General features: G+C 40.5%; 1 protein-coding gene across 9 annotated transcripts in view; it reads right to left on the bottom strand.

Moving 5' to 3' along the window:
* Positions 1-13921, bottom strand: part of fam110b (family with sequence similarity 110 member B) — a 123588-nt gene that overhangs the window by 59017 nt on the left and 50650 nt on the right. For 4 of the 9 annotated variants that reach the window (XR_013547161.1, XM_078397417.1, XM_078397418.1 and 1 more), the window contains one exon: positions 2549-2612. The exons of 3 other annotated variants lie outside the window; for them this stretch is intronic. The gene's annotated coding sequence lies outside the window, so the exon portion shown is untranslated. The remainder of the gene's footprint in view (positions 1-2548; positions 2613-13921) is intronic. 2 more of the 9 variants (XM_078397420.1, XM_078397421.1) reach the window with 1 other exon arrangement.

Below are 13921 nucleotides of genomic sequence, written 5' to 3'. Positions count from 1 at the left end.
AGACATACATGGGCAAGAAATCAATCACATAGCACAAATCATAAAACAAGGTGCAATAGATGACACATTTAGTTAATTGCCTGAAGTATCCAAGGACAGTCATCTGCGAACACATTTGGCAAATTTGGTCACAGTCACATATTAAAAATCTATGAATGCAACAGCTTCCCTTACAGATATCTTAATTAGCCTTAAAGCAAAAGAGAATAGTTTACAAGCTATTTTAAACTCTACTCAACCTTATTGATCATTAAAATATTACAATGCCTCGCCCATACGTGGAAATTTGTGGTGAAATGCTGCTTCTTTGTAATTTCCCCAGAAATTGGACGTTTGTGCGTTGACTCTCACAACTTTAGATCAATACCATGTCTAAGAATAGTAATTCAGAATCATGTTATGGTGGTCATCACACCTTGGGCTTGCAGGAACTCTGCAGCTCCGCAGCCATCTGACAGAACACCCGGAGGTAAAAGGGCAGCTTGGCCCGAGAAAGAACATTTGTGTCTGTTCCTGAAATTTTCTATGGTTGGAACACTTGGCATGGCAACAGACCCATTTAAGGATTTTCGAGACATGGTGTTCATGTCTACCTAAAGATGTGACAATTGAAAAATAAACTGACTATTGCCAGGGAAACAGTTGAAAATATGGTAATAAAATAGTACAGGTACTCTGACTTACTTAAGGGTTATATTACATAAACCCGGATGCAAGTTAGATTTTTCGCAAGTCGGATTCACATTAAAACTAGGTAGAAACAAAGTACTGCAGATTTTAGTCAGCGCCAAGTTGAAAGGTGAAAGGACACAAAGTGCTGGAGTAACTCAGCAGGTCGGGCAGCATATCTGGTGAACATGGATAGGTGACATTTCGGGTCAGGGCGTTTCTTCAGACTGATTCAGTCTACCGAGTTACTCCAGCACTTTGCGTCATTTCACCTTTCAACTTGGCGCTGGGGCTGCTGGTCTGCCCCAGTGAGCCCTTCTACACCAGCTGTCGTACCATCCGGTTGACGGAGCTGTTGTTGCGGCTCACATTGTAACCCCTGGCAAACAGTGCTTTCTTCAGGTCGCCGCCACCGGCAGGTCATGTTGGGTCACATGGGTCTCCCTCCCCTCACCTGTTGCCACTTCTTCCTATCAGCCATCTCTTTGTCCGTGCCCTCCACTGCTGCAGCCACCACCTCTTCTTCCTTCACCCACAATCACCGACATCTCCACCCTGGAGTTTGTCGGCCACTCCGGGAATGGAGGAGGAAGAGGAGGTGGGAGCAGACAAAGCAACTGTTGACTGGAAGTGGTAGCTGGTGAGAGGGGAGGGACACGCAACACATCCTGTCAGTGGCTGCAGGCTGAAGAAAGCGCTATCGGCCAGGGGCTACAACGCAAGGCTCAACAACCGGACGGTGCAGCAGCTGGTGAAGGGCTCACTGGTGCACCTTGTGCAAGGTGTCGACAACTCGGCCGGTCATTGTTCTCCACTGCCCCCTTCTTTGTTGCTCACTCTCCCCGTGTCACAGTATGAACAGCGAGCCTTGGCAACACTTTTACATCTATGAAGCTGATGGTAAGCCTTCACCATCCTCCTGTTGCAATAACACAGGTCATTCAAGAAACAGGACCACCCGTTATGAATTGTTTACGCAAGTGCGAGTTTATGTAACTCGCCAATTACACAAGTCAGGAAGCGTATGTATTCTAGTTCAAAACTTCAGATTGGAATGTAAAGCTTTATTAATTATTGTAATATTGTAGAGCAGAATTTAAAAATGGCTATAATGTTCCAAGATACCTCAAACAATGCTGAAATAAATGAGTGATGATCTGCTCTGGTCCTGCTCGTTGGGGGGTTACAACGCTGGCCAAGTCTTTGCATCACGATTCTCTGTCCAATGGTGCACAAAGGCTTCAGTGTAGTAGCATTTGATCATGTATGAAGGCTATTTCATCCGAATTAACCCAATCAGTTCCAAATACATCTCAATGCAAAGCAGACAATTTTTCATGTCTGCAGAATAACTTTATTTTGGGTATTTGAATACAAAATCTAAATACTGAACATTTTTTTCACAAGCTCTGATTGTGGCACATTATGTTAACAATCACTTCCCTTGTACCCATTTTCACGCAAGTAATCAGCTTGCAAACAGGGCTCTCCAGTTACAAGGGCTGAAATTGAAAGGTTCTGGCGGAGGTTTGTGACCATTTGTGGACCTCCCGAGACGAAGGCATGGCAGCAGCTTGCTTTTTTAACAACACTTTGTTCTGAAGTGCACTGAACTGCAATTGTTGACAGCACAAAGAAAAACTTAATAAACATTTAGGCAATAACCCAAGCATTATTCATTGATGTCATCTCCCAACTAGTGCCAGTTATAATTTTGGTATGTGCGTAGAAGAGAGTGGGAGGAAAATTACATGAGGAAATACTTACAAAACCAGATCAAGAAGGGTGCGTCTATACTTAGCTGGCAGATGGCACAAGATTGCTACAGGGATGAAATAATGCTGTTCAGAAGATATAATCAACAAAAATACCAACTCACCACAGTAACAAACAGCTGGTGGGTAGGGGCACTTTACCTTGAATGTCTCACAATTAAGGAGATCCTGTGAAAATCCAAAAACAAAATAATGAAAACAACTATACCAAATTACTTTGTTTTTATTTGCATTTCAACTGCATTTTTAATTTTAACATACCCCTGTCACCACAACAGCTTTATCGAACAAAATTTAGTATCGACAAAGGAATCGGGTGAGTAAATGTTTGGTCACAAAGGTTAAAAGGTGAGAAGAGTGAAGAGCAAATGTATATGCAGGGAATGCCAAGGACTCAGATCTTGGAAGATAACAGCCCAGTCCCCAATGATTACAAATTAAAAACGGATGTGCAATGGGTCAGAGCAATGCAGAAATCCAGGGGGAGGGTCATATAGCTGGAGATTGAGGTGGAAATTGCGAGGTCATGTGGGATTTAAAAACCAGGAGGAGTTTAAAATTAAGATTGTTTTGGTATTGGCCAACATTCATTTGCTGGCTCAAGGGAGATGTGCGCATAGGATTTGGTGCAAGTTAGAGTTACTAAAAGCAGAGTTTTGGATGTTCAAATTGATAGAAGGCACTAGTGGGAGACTGACTGGAAAGCACTGGTTTAGACCAGAGACGAATGTGAAGTGCATGAGAATATGATCAGAGGTTGGCAGGCCAGGGAACCGACCGATGTATTGGTGGTGGAAGTGGGCAGATTTAGTAATGGAGGAAATGGGGACTCAAGTTCAAATCATGTTCAAACAAGGATCAAAAGATTATGATTGATTCGGTTCAACCTCAGACAGATGCTAGATGGAGGAATGGATACAGCGACTCAGAGTGAGATTTCTGACACAAACCAAGACAGTTGTCATTCCATTCCCATTCCTTCCCATTTCATTTGAGGGAATTTCTTCTCGTTCAGTATGAGATCAGGTTATTGGTGCAACAAGTCAAAGCAGTGGTGGGCCAAGAGAGGCTGTGGTGAGACAGAGCAGAATATGGTCTATGAACCTGGACAGTTACATGTTTTTGGATGATATCTCAGATAAGCCGTACTTAGTGGGGGGGGGGGGGGGGTGAGGAGCAAATATAGATGTTTGGAGGGATTGAAAAAGACAATAACCTAGGTCAACTAACAAAGAGATCAGAGAGGTTGAGAAGAATTACAATGACAATACCTAGGGATATCTCATAGCAAAGCTTGAATGGCTTTGGCAAGAGACATTTTTGCTTTGTGGCAGAGCAGATATTCGACTGGCTGTGCTAAAATATGCAACGGTTGAAAGGATTTGAGGCCATGTGCTAACGGACATTGGTGAAAAGAGGGGTTAGACTGGTGAAGTAACAGAATAACAATGGAAAAAGGATGGTGGAACTTGTTCAAGGCAGGAGACAAGTCTCAAGGACAAAGATGAAATCACAAAGATTAATGGAACAGAAATGAGAGAGGGCATTCAGAACCAAGGCAGTGTGAAATCTACAAAGACAACCAAATGGACTGTTAATCTAAGCAGGAATATTAATCCTCATATTAATATGTATGTGGATAGGCAAAAGGAAGATCATGGTTTGTTGCAAGACAAAGAAATAGGGATTATCTTTGCATTACAGAATAATTCAGAGATACTGACCAATTCTACCAGAGATAAAGCATAATCTAATAGTAATATTTCATCCAACCAGATAGGATGTGTGCCTGACAACAAACGGCAAAATCAGTTATCAAACAACATGAAGTAGACTAAAGCAATCCAGGACATCAGCTTGCCTTGCACACTATTTCTACATTTAGCAAAGGCTCCTTTACATTTAAAAAATATATCAGCAAAAAGTTGAATGAGCTTTTTCCATAGGGCTCTCTAATGTTGTATATCAGACCATCTGATCTGAAGATTACGAACATTTTATGATTGCTATTTCATGTGGTGTACGTTGAGTATGAAGTTTGAATTTTCATTGTAATAAATCATGGCAATAATCAGTGATCATCTCTTACTGCTGAGTTCTCAGACTCTTGGAGAGAGAAAAAAAATCAAGGTTGTGAACGGGTATGGGTCATGAAAGAAAAGTTATGTACAATACAAATCAAAATGTGTTATATTCACTCTCCATTGATTGTACAATAATAAATGTGAAGTCTAACCATTGAAAACAGTCTTTCTAACACCAAATAAAGCTAGATCAATCAAATTTATGACAACTTAGGAGTGATTCCTGGAGAGTTATAACAATAAGATTAAACAGGCTCATAATTATCATGGTATCTCCTTACCAGCACCCATACTAACATAAAATCATAAGTGTGCTTTTATTCAGTCACTTTCAAATCAATTTGCAAGCTTGATGAGAGCCCAAAATAAGCGCGAGTGCACAAGGTAACATAGGGGAGGGTAATTAAAACATCGACTTACAAGCTAGGAAAGAGTCTTGTTAGTTTGGGAATGCCAATATGGTCTAAACTCAGAATCAAAGTTAATTCAACATGATGAATGATTTCAAGATATAAAGCAGTTTAGTTTATTGTCACATGTAACCAGGTACAGTGTAAAGCTTTTGTTGCGTGCTAACCAGTCAGCAGAAAGACAATACACGATTACAATCGATCCATGTGCAGTTGCATGGATCATGTTATCACAGAAAATAAAGTGAAGCAAATTTTGGGACATTGGTAATTTATCAAGCACCACTGCATCTTTAAGCATCTTTAGTGCATTGGTGCACTACATTTGGGCAATCGTGCCTGGGCCAACCACTAATGCAGTTTCCATTAGTTCTAATAGAGTACAATTTTATTCTATTTTGAAATATATTTTAATTTTTTTTTAATAATCATGTTATTCTTTGTCCACAAATGTTTTAGTTCAGACATACTGCATCCTAATGGTCCATATAAAAACACATCTTATTTGCCCCAGTCGTCTTCAACAATCTTAATTCAATGTGCTCCAAATATAGATTCATCAAGTCAGTTAATGACCCAGGATTTGCAGCAAGTGGGAAGCTGGCCACACTTACCGCCCACCTACAAGAAGAAAAATAGTACACAGCACCAACTCAGACCTCAGTAGAGAGTTTCGTTGCTGCAAAAGATCACCTAGCTTCAAACCCTTTCCGGAGGTTATTTGTGGAAAAAAGTCTAGTTCACAAAAATACTGTAAAATTAAAATCCTGATAGCCACTGAAGACACATATATGATTAAGCCCAGCCGAAGCAGAATGTTTATGACACTCAGAAACAAACACGCAAATCAGACTACGTGGAAAAACAAAATTACATACTTAAAAATCTAAATTAAAACTTTTGCACAATTTTCAACATTCATGTTCTAACTAACGTCAGATCAGTTGGGAAACTGCTTAATTATTATTTATTAATTATCTCTAATTATCCCCCTCCACACTCCACTGTTCTATCCAAAGTCCCATGACGTGCCATTTCACAATGTGAGACACTGCTGCCAAAAAAGTCTTCGGTTTAACATGATGCACAGGATCATAAAAAGTCAGTCAGGTTTCTCCAGGTGCTATGGTTTCCTCCCACATTCCAAACAGGTTTGTGGATTAATTGGCTTCCGTCAATTGTCCCCATTATGTCGGATAGAACTAGTGTACGGGAGACCGTGGTCGGCATGGACTCAATAGGCCGAATGGCCCAATTCTGCGATATATCTCTAAACTAAAGTATACCCCCTCTAATCTTACCCAAATGGAGACCAATAGATCTCCATACTAAATCTCATACATGGTTTTTAGCTCGTTGTTTAAAAAATAAATTTAAAATCTTTTTATTCAAAGCCACTGTTAATAGTCTACTCCTAAAATCATAGCAATGTTTCAATTTTAATCAAACAATTACAACCTCTGTACTGTATAATAAACTTTGATTATAGCCCGAGGCACGATGTCCAATCATCAATGATAAATGACTTGTATTTTATTTGCCTCATTGAAGCTAAGCAATGAGCTATTTAATATACCTAAAGGAGACAAGAATAAAGTTGACAGTTGATTACACAAACTGTACTGTCACTATATAATCATACTCATACTTTATTAGCCAAGTATGTTTTGCAACATACGAGGAATTTCATTTGCCATACAGTCATACCAATAAGAAGCAACAGAACACACAAAAAATACATTTTAACATGAACATCCACCACAGTGACTCCTCCACATTCCTCACTGTGACGGAAGGTGGAAAAAGAGTTCAATCTTCTTCCTTTCTTTGTTCTCCTGCGGTCGGGGGCCTCGAGCCTTCCATTGACGGGGTGATCTTACTCCCGTAGCCGGCGAGCTCCTTGATGTTGAAATCCGTAGGTCGCAGTTGGAGCGTCAATCCCAGGCAAGGAATCACAGGCTCCGATGGCAAGTCCACGTCCCCGCGGTGGGGCTCAAAGTCAGTCCCGAGCAAGATCTCCAGCTCCATGATGTTAGGCCGCAGAGCGACCGGAGATACGATCCAGAAAACAATCGCATTTCCGGCAAGGTAAGAGATTGAAAGAGAGTTTCCCCGACCCCCCACCCCACATAAAACAAACCAGAAATCATTAGCACAAACTTTTAAAACACACTAAAAATAACAAAAAAATACAAAAAGACAGCATGATTATATCTTGATATTTGAAATATCTTGAAACTATTTTCTACATAATGGATGAATTCTCCAGGGGTGTTAAATCAACTCGTCAAGGGTTTTTTTTATAACAAAATTAATACGTCTAAAATAAAAAAGTGCATATTACAACATTTATCTTACATATCCTAATCTTTATTCTGCTTCAAATTGTTAAGCTTTTTATTTTTGGGCATACTGTCAGCAACTTTCAATCTGATTGACTGGTAACGTTGCTATATGATACAGTGAGTACCTCATTGAGGGAAAAATATTCACAGCATAATGTCGTTAGGTTTTGGTGGGCAATTCTCAGACTCGAGGCAAGTAAAAACATCTCACTGAAACTGCAATCAAGTGAAGCTATAAAATACAAAATTATAATTTCATCATAATCATCTTCGATGAGTATCACATTACTAGGGCTTGGCACCATGTCAATAGACACATCTTTCAAAATGACCTGCTTTGAGTGACTTCACTGCCAGTTATCTCAGAGTTTTGCTGCCCACATTGAGAAAGTGTTCTTTTACTCTCCATTGCTGAAGATAACCGTTCACATTCAGTGCATTAGGAAATTAACCCACAATTTAAGAAGTGAACATCACATTCACAAATACAAAATGTATGTTTAAAATGTGTGGAGATGATGGCAGCATATCAAGGTGTTGCTCAAAATAGAGGATGAAAACATAATGGAAGGAACAAATGACAATATACAGTTAAGGACACAAAGTGCTGGGATAACTCTGCGGGTCAGGCAGCATCACTGCAGAACATGAATAGGTGACATTTTGTGTCGAGACCCTTCAGATTGATCGTAAGCGAGGGGGGGACGAGACGTTATATGTCGACACAGTCGGGGGGGGGGGGGGGTTGACAAGCCGATGGTTGAAACAAAGGCCAGAGATGAGAACAAGGCTGTGGGTCTTCACTCTTCTAACTTGTCTCACACCTATTTACTATCCTGGCCTTTGGCCCAACTATCTCTGCCTGTCAAAAATGTTCCCTCGCCTTGTCGACCTGTTACCTGCCATGCCGAGTCCTGCCTATCCCCTGTTCCAGCTTTCTTCTCTCCCTTACAATCAGTCTGAAGAAGGGGATTGACCAGAAATGTCACCCATCCATGTTCTTCAGCCTGCCCGACTGAAGGAGGGTTTTCAACCCGAAACATCACCTATTCCTTTTCTCCAGAGATGTTGACTGACCCGCTGTTACTCCAGCACTTTGTCCTTTTGTGTATTAACCAGCATCTGCCGTTCTTTGTTTCTACAATACAGTTAGTTCTATTCAAAATATATTTAAAACAGGTCAATAATAATCTTATATTACATGAACTTAATTTACTGAGTGCCAAGGTATGTTAAGACAGGATACTCTGCTGAATAAACCTGTATGAGCAATCAGATTTAAACTAGTGCTTCTCAGGCCATTTTTCTAGAATGATAACTTGCTTTCATTCCAACAGTAGACAAGGTGCAGTTTAGTTTATTTAGAGATACTGAAAAAAAAACAGGCCTTTCGACCTGTCGAGTCCACGTCCACCACTGATCACCCGCTCAAACTAGTTCCATGTTATCCTACTTTCTCATCCAGTCTCTACACACTCGGGGCAAATGACACAGACAAATTGAGTTACAAACCCGAACATCCTTGGGATGTGGGAATAAACCTGGAGCACCTGAAGGAAACCCATGCAGTCACAGGGAGAACACGCAAACTCGACTGAGGCAGCAGGTCTACCAGCTATACCACTCTACCTCTCTGGGTGGTCTGTGGTGACAGAGGGAACCACAGGCACTTCACCACAACACTAAACAGCAGCAAATATTGACATACTGCTTGATGAAAAACATACAAACTATGAACGCATCTATTTAAACCAGTAATAAAAGGTCTACGTGTTCAAATCAATGGGAGTTAAAACAGAGTTGAAAATATGATCACCTTTTGAGCTATTTTTATTCATGAATGAAGTAGAGCAAAGCTGATTATCTGGCACATTGGGCCATAACGATGCTTGATTAGCGGAATTTCAGCATGGTTGTTATTTATCTTAAAAAATAAAATAAAATTGTGTTAAGATGTTACAAAGAATCAGAAGAGGTTTTCTATGAGCCAGGCTCAAGATTCAGAAGGCAGTGCATGAACTGGGTCCCCAAAGAGCAGAAGGGAAAAAATGGAACCAGGACCTGGTACATGGAAAAAGCCTGCAGGAACCAGAGCTCTGTTGGGTCCGTAGGAAGCCCAGGGACTGGGGACCCTTACATGGGGACGGGCGCTTGCTTTAATCAATGAGACAGCAAACATTACCTGGTGTGCCAGATACAGGAGTATTGGGATTTCCAAATTGTCAAACATTGGATTATTGGTTTTACATTACATCGCATTCATGTCAGAAGATCATTAGACTGCCCTTTGATATTTTACTTTATTCAACCCTAACTAATTAATTTAACATCCTCTCTCACTGCTCCCCCTGTGATTCCTCCTACTCTCCAACTCTAAGATCTCTCGTTTCCCTTATCCCTAACCAGTCTGAAGGGTCTTGACCCGAAACGTCACCCATTCCTTCTCTCCGGAGATACTGCCTATACTGAGTTGCTCTAGCTTTCTGTGTATCTTTGGTTTAAACCAGCATCTGCAGTTCCTTCTTACAAATTAATTGGTCAGTCTGAAGAATGGTCTCGACCCAAAATGTCACCCATTCCTTCTCTCCAGAGATGCCCGTTCAGTTACTCCAGCATTTTGTGTCTATCTTTGGTTTAAACCAGCATCTGCAGTTCCTTCACTAACATAACTAATTAAAACTGCTTTGGATGGAACCGAAAATTCATGATGACTATTATCTTAATCACCACACAGTAGCAAAACTAACCTCACAAATCTTTTCTGGTGAGCCAATAAATAATACTTCTGCTTGTGAAAGCCACATTTTATTAATAATTCTCTGCTAGATATCAAGAAATAAAATCATGTTAATGTAGAAATCCCATCAATAATCAAAGCATTGTGAGCAATTACACTGAATTTGGTACTTAACCCAAGAAGGATTGCCAATTTTAATTGCTTTATTATTGAGAATACTAAAGTAAAAGTAACTTTAATAGTTTTTTTTAAAAAATCAACTGGAAGCTTTCTTTAGTCAGTACCTCGAGGCTAATTTCAAAATACGTATTCTATGGCCAATCATGGCAGTCAGACATTGAATTTCCGCAACCAATCCCACTGCCTCAAGAGAAAAGGCCAAGGATCCAGAAACCTGTCTCCATCAATGGGTCAGTGAGTGTAGAGAGACAACTTAAAATTCCTGGGTGGGCATCTCTCTGAAGATCTGTCCTGCACACAGCACATTGATGCAATCACAAAGAAAGCCAATCAACACTTTTACTACTAAGAAGATTGAGTTGATTTAGTATGTTGATGAATATGCTCTTGAATTTTTACAGGTGTACGGTAGAGAGCATATTAACTGGTTGCATTGCGGCCTGGTATGGCAACATGCCTAGGAACAAAGAAGATTACATAAAGTGGTGAACACTGCCCAGTCCATCACAGGTACTGACCTCCCCACCATCGAAGGGATCTACAGGAGGCGCAGCTCAAAAAGGCAGCCAACATCATCAAGGTCCCACATCACCCTGGCCAAGCTATCATTTCATTTCTGCCATTGGGGAAAAAGGGTACACGAGCCTGAAAACTGATATCCAGTATCAGCAACAGCTTCTTCCCAACAGCCCTCAAGTTACAGAACGCTATTAACTCCAACTAAACTCAGACTGCCTTGATTGCATAAGTGACTTTGGACCTCGTTTGTTTTTTTGTACAATATTGTTTTTTGTTTAATTTTTTTAACGTTTGTTTATTATATTGAGTACTATGTTTGCAAACTTGGTGTGCTGCTGCAAGTATGTCATGGCTCCATTTCAGGACATATGATAATAAATCTCTTGAGAACTTCCTTGCTACATTATTGTAATGTTTTCTTACATCAATGATTTGGTGATATTTTCGTAAAATTGAGAATCTAGTGCTGATTTTCAGGAACTTATTATACTGTGAAGACCAAGGGGGAATCATATTAAAACTGTTCAAACCTAATTCACACAGGCCCCTTCCACACATTCGGAGTTTCGATTTGAAACCGGACCCCGTGTTATTTATCCAGACCACTGTGCCAATCAGTTCTTTCTTATGATCAATTTATTAAACAAATGATTAAATAAACAAATATAGACGACTAAATGCAATTTATTTGCATGCACAAAATGCCATTGTAATAAAATTGATTATATGATTTTCAGGTCACTTAAGATAGGACTCTTGGGAGAAAGTTATGCACCAACACAAATTTCATTTTCAAGAACACATTGTAAACATTTCAAAAATAGACACGTTGGTGAATGTTTTTATATTAAAATGTAAAAATTATATAACATGTCACACAATGTTTTCAACAATGAAATGCTTTTTTTTTATTACTGCAGGCAACACGTGAAAATTCACCCTTTCGGGAATACACAAGTAATTACCAAAATTCTGAGATATGAAATAAAAATTCGCTCTCATGGAATTAGTGAGGAAAAACTGAATAAACTTTTTTTTTGACGCACATATACTTGCTGTGGCTTTGCATTATGGGAAATTGTTTTAGTTTTGTCACAAAGCAAATGCTATAATGCAAGGGTCACCCAAACTCCTCAGAGCAGAGCTCTTAAACCAGTGCCATTCGGCACGGTAGCGCAGCGGTAGAGTTGCTGCTTTACAGCGAATGCAGCGCCGGAGACGCAGGTTCGATCCTGACTACGGGTGCTGCACTGTAAGGAGTTTGTACGTTCTCCCCGTGACCTGCGTGGGTTTTCTCCGAGATCTTCGGTTTCCTCCCACACTCCAAAGACGTACAGGTATGTAGGTTAATTGGCTGGGTAAATGTAAAAATTGTCCCTAGTGGGTGTAGGATAGTGTTAATGTACGGGGATCACTGGGCGGCACGGACTTGGAGGGCCGAAAAGGCCTGTTTCCGGCTGTAGATATATGATATGATATGAAAGGGATGATGGCAAAGTACAACATTAAAGAAACAAAAAGTTACCAGATAGAAGCTGAGTACATAGATGGAAGGGATTAAGAACTCAAATAAAAATATACATCTGGTGACATGCATTTAAAAAAAATCAGATGGAGAGATAGACAGGGCACCAATGACCATCTCTCATAATATAAACTTAATTTTCCAGGTGTACATCTGGAAGTCTCTACCGAAGAGGGATCTTGACGTTCAGTCACTCAGCACATTCAAGACACAGATACGATTTTTAGATATTGAAGCAATCAAGCTATTTGCAGCTGGTGCTCGGAGAGTGGCATGAAGGTAAGAGAGGAACTTAGCACCAGAAAAGGGCATGGGATAGGTTAAATGTTTCGGGAGAGGGTCTGAAGAAGGGTCCCGACCCAAAGCGTCAGAGATAGTGCATGACCCAATGATTTACTGCAGCATTTTGTATTCCATGCAAGATTCCAACACCTGCAGTACCGTGCGTCTCCATTCTAACTCTTGCATTGGGTCCAAATGTGTGGTTGATTTTCTGCTTGAAAAATTCAGTTGCATTTCGTCTTCCCACCCAATTGTATTGGTAAAAACTAGCCTCATGCTGGAAGTAATGGTAGGCAGAGTGTTTTACCGCATGGAAAACAACAGTGCTGGTGGACAAGCTGGAGTTTTATCTCCTGTGCTCTCAACCATGGACACTTCAAAGTCAGCTGTAGCAGACACCCAAATGTACAGAGGCTGAATGGTGGCCACATGAAGTGCAGATTGATGCGTCCGGTTCAAAATGTATTCGGAGTCTGCCCGAGCCTGCCCCTTTTCTGGGGTTACGTCCATGCCCGGATGGTATTAGAAAGGGACTACACGCTGTCCATGGGTGCCCTGGGGGATTTCCAGGACTGCTGGGCACCACAGGGGGTAATATCCTTAATAAGGATGGTGATATAGTTGTATAACAGTATATTTAGTATTGAAGAATATTTGTTTGACTTGTATTATGGTGGTGGGTTTTGTTTTGATTTATTTCGCACTGTACATGTAATTGTAAATAATTGAGTACGTTATTTTTGGTTTAAAAAAGTATTTGGTGGAGTGGACCACTGGAGGCCAGGCAGCATCCTAGTGCTTGAAATGGATCAGATGCTGCTCCAGCGGAAGACCACCGCTAGGCCAGGCCGACCCTGCAATTCAGACCCAGTGTCGCTGCCATGACAACAGGCCTTTATGGCCGAGTTAAAGACACTACGTTTTAACCAATTTAGACTTGAATCAGAAAATCCCAGCAGAAACATGGCGACTCTTGTGTACCATCTGAGTTTAATCCAAAGATAGAGCAGAGCAAGATAGACCACTCGACCCTAAAAGCCATAGTATGTCATGGCGCCATTTTAGTAGGCAGAAACTTGCAGAAACATTTTTTTTTTTTTATAAAACATCTGTGAATTGATAGATGAGATATATTCTGCATTTTTATGGTATCATCACACATACTGTTCCCCCAAAACACAGATTACATTGCGAGCGGCAGAGCGAACAGCGGGTTTTGCATACTAAAATGGCGGACATTACGCTCCTTTGCGTACTACACTTCAGTATAGGCGATTTCAACGGAGTGGTTCATCTTGCTTCTCTGGTATCTTTGGTTTAATCTACTATACGCTTGTTCTTATGCCTGTGTATAGTAAGATTTTATTGAACGTATGCAAAAAAAATCTCTGTACC

This window comes from Rhinoraja longicauda, chromosome 4 (genome assembly GCF_053455715.1).
Source record: "Rhinoraja longicauda isolate Sanriku21f chromosome 4, sRhiLon1.1, whole genome shotgun sequence".
Classification (NCBI taxonomy): domain Eukaryota; kingdom Metazoa; phylum Chordata; class Chondrichthyes; order Rajiformes; family Arhynchobatidae; genus Rhinoraja; species Rhinoraja longicauda.
The sequence above is the reverse complement of the archived record's forward strand: the minus strand, read 5'-3'. Positions and strand labels throughout refer to the sequence as shown.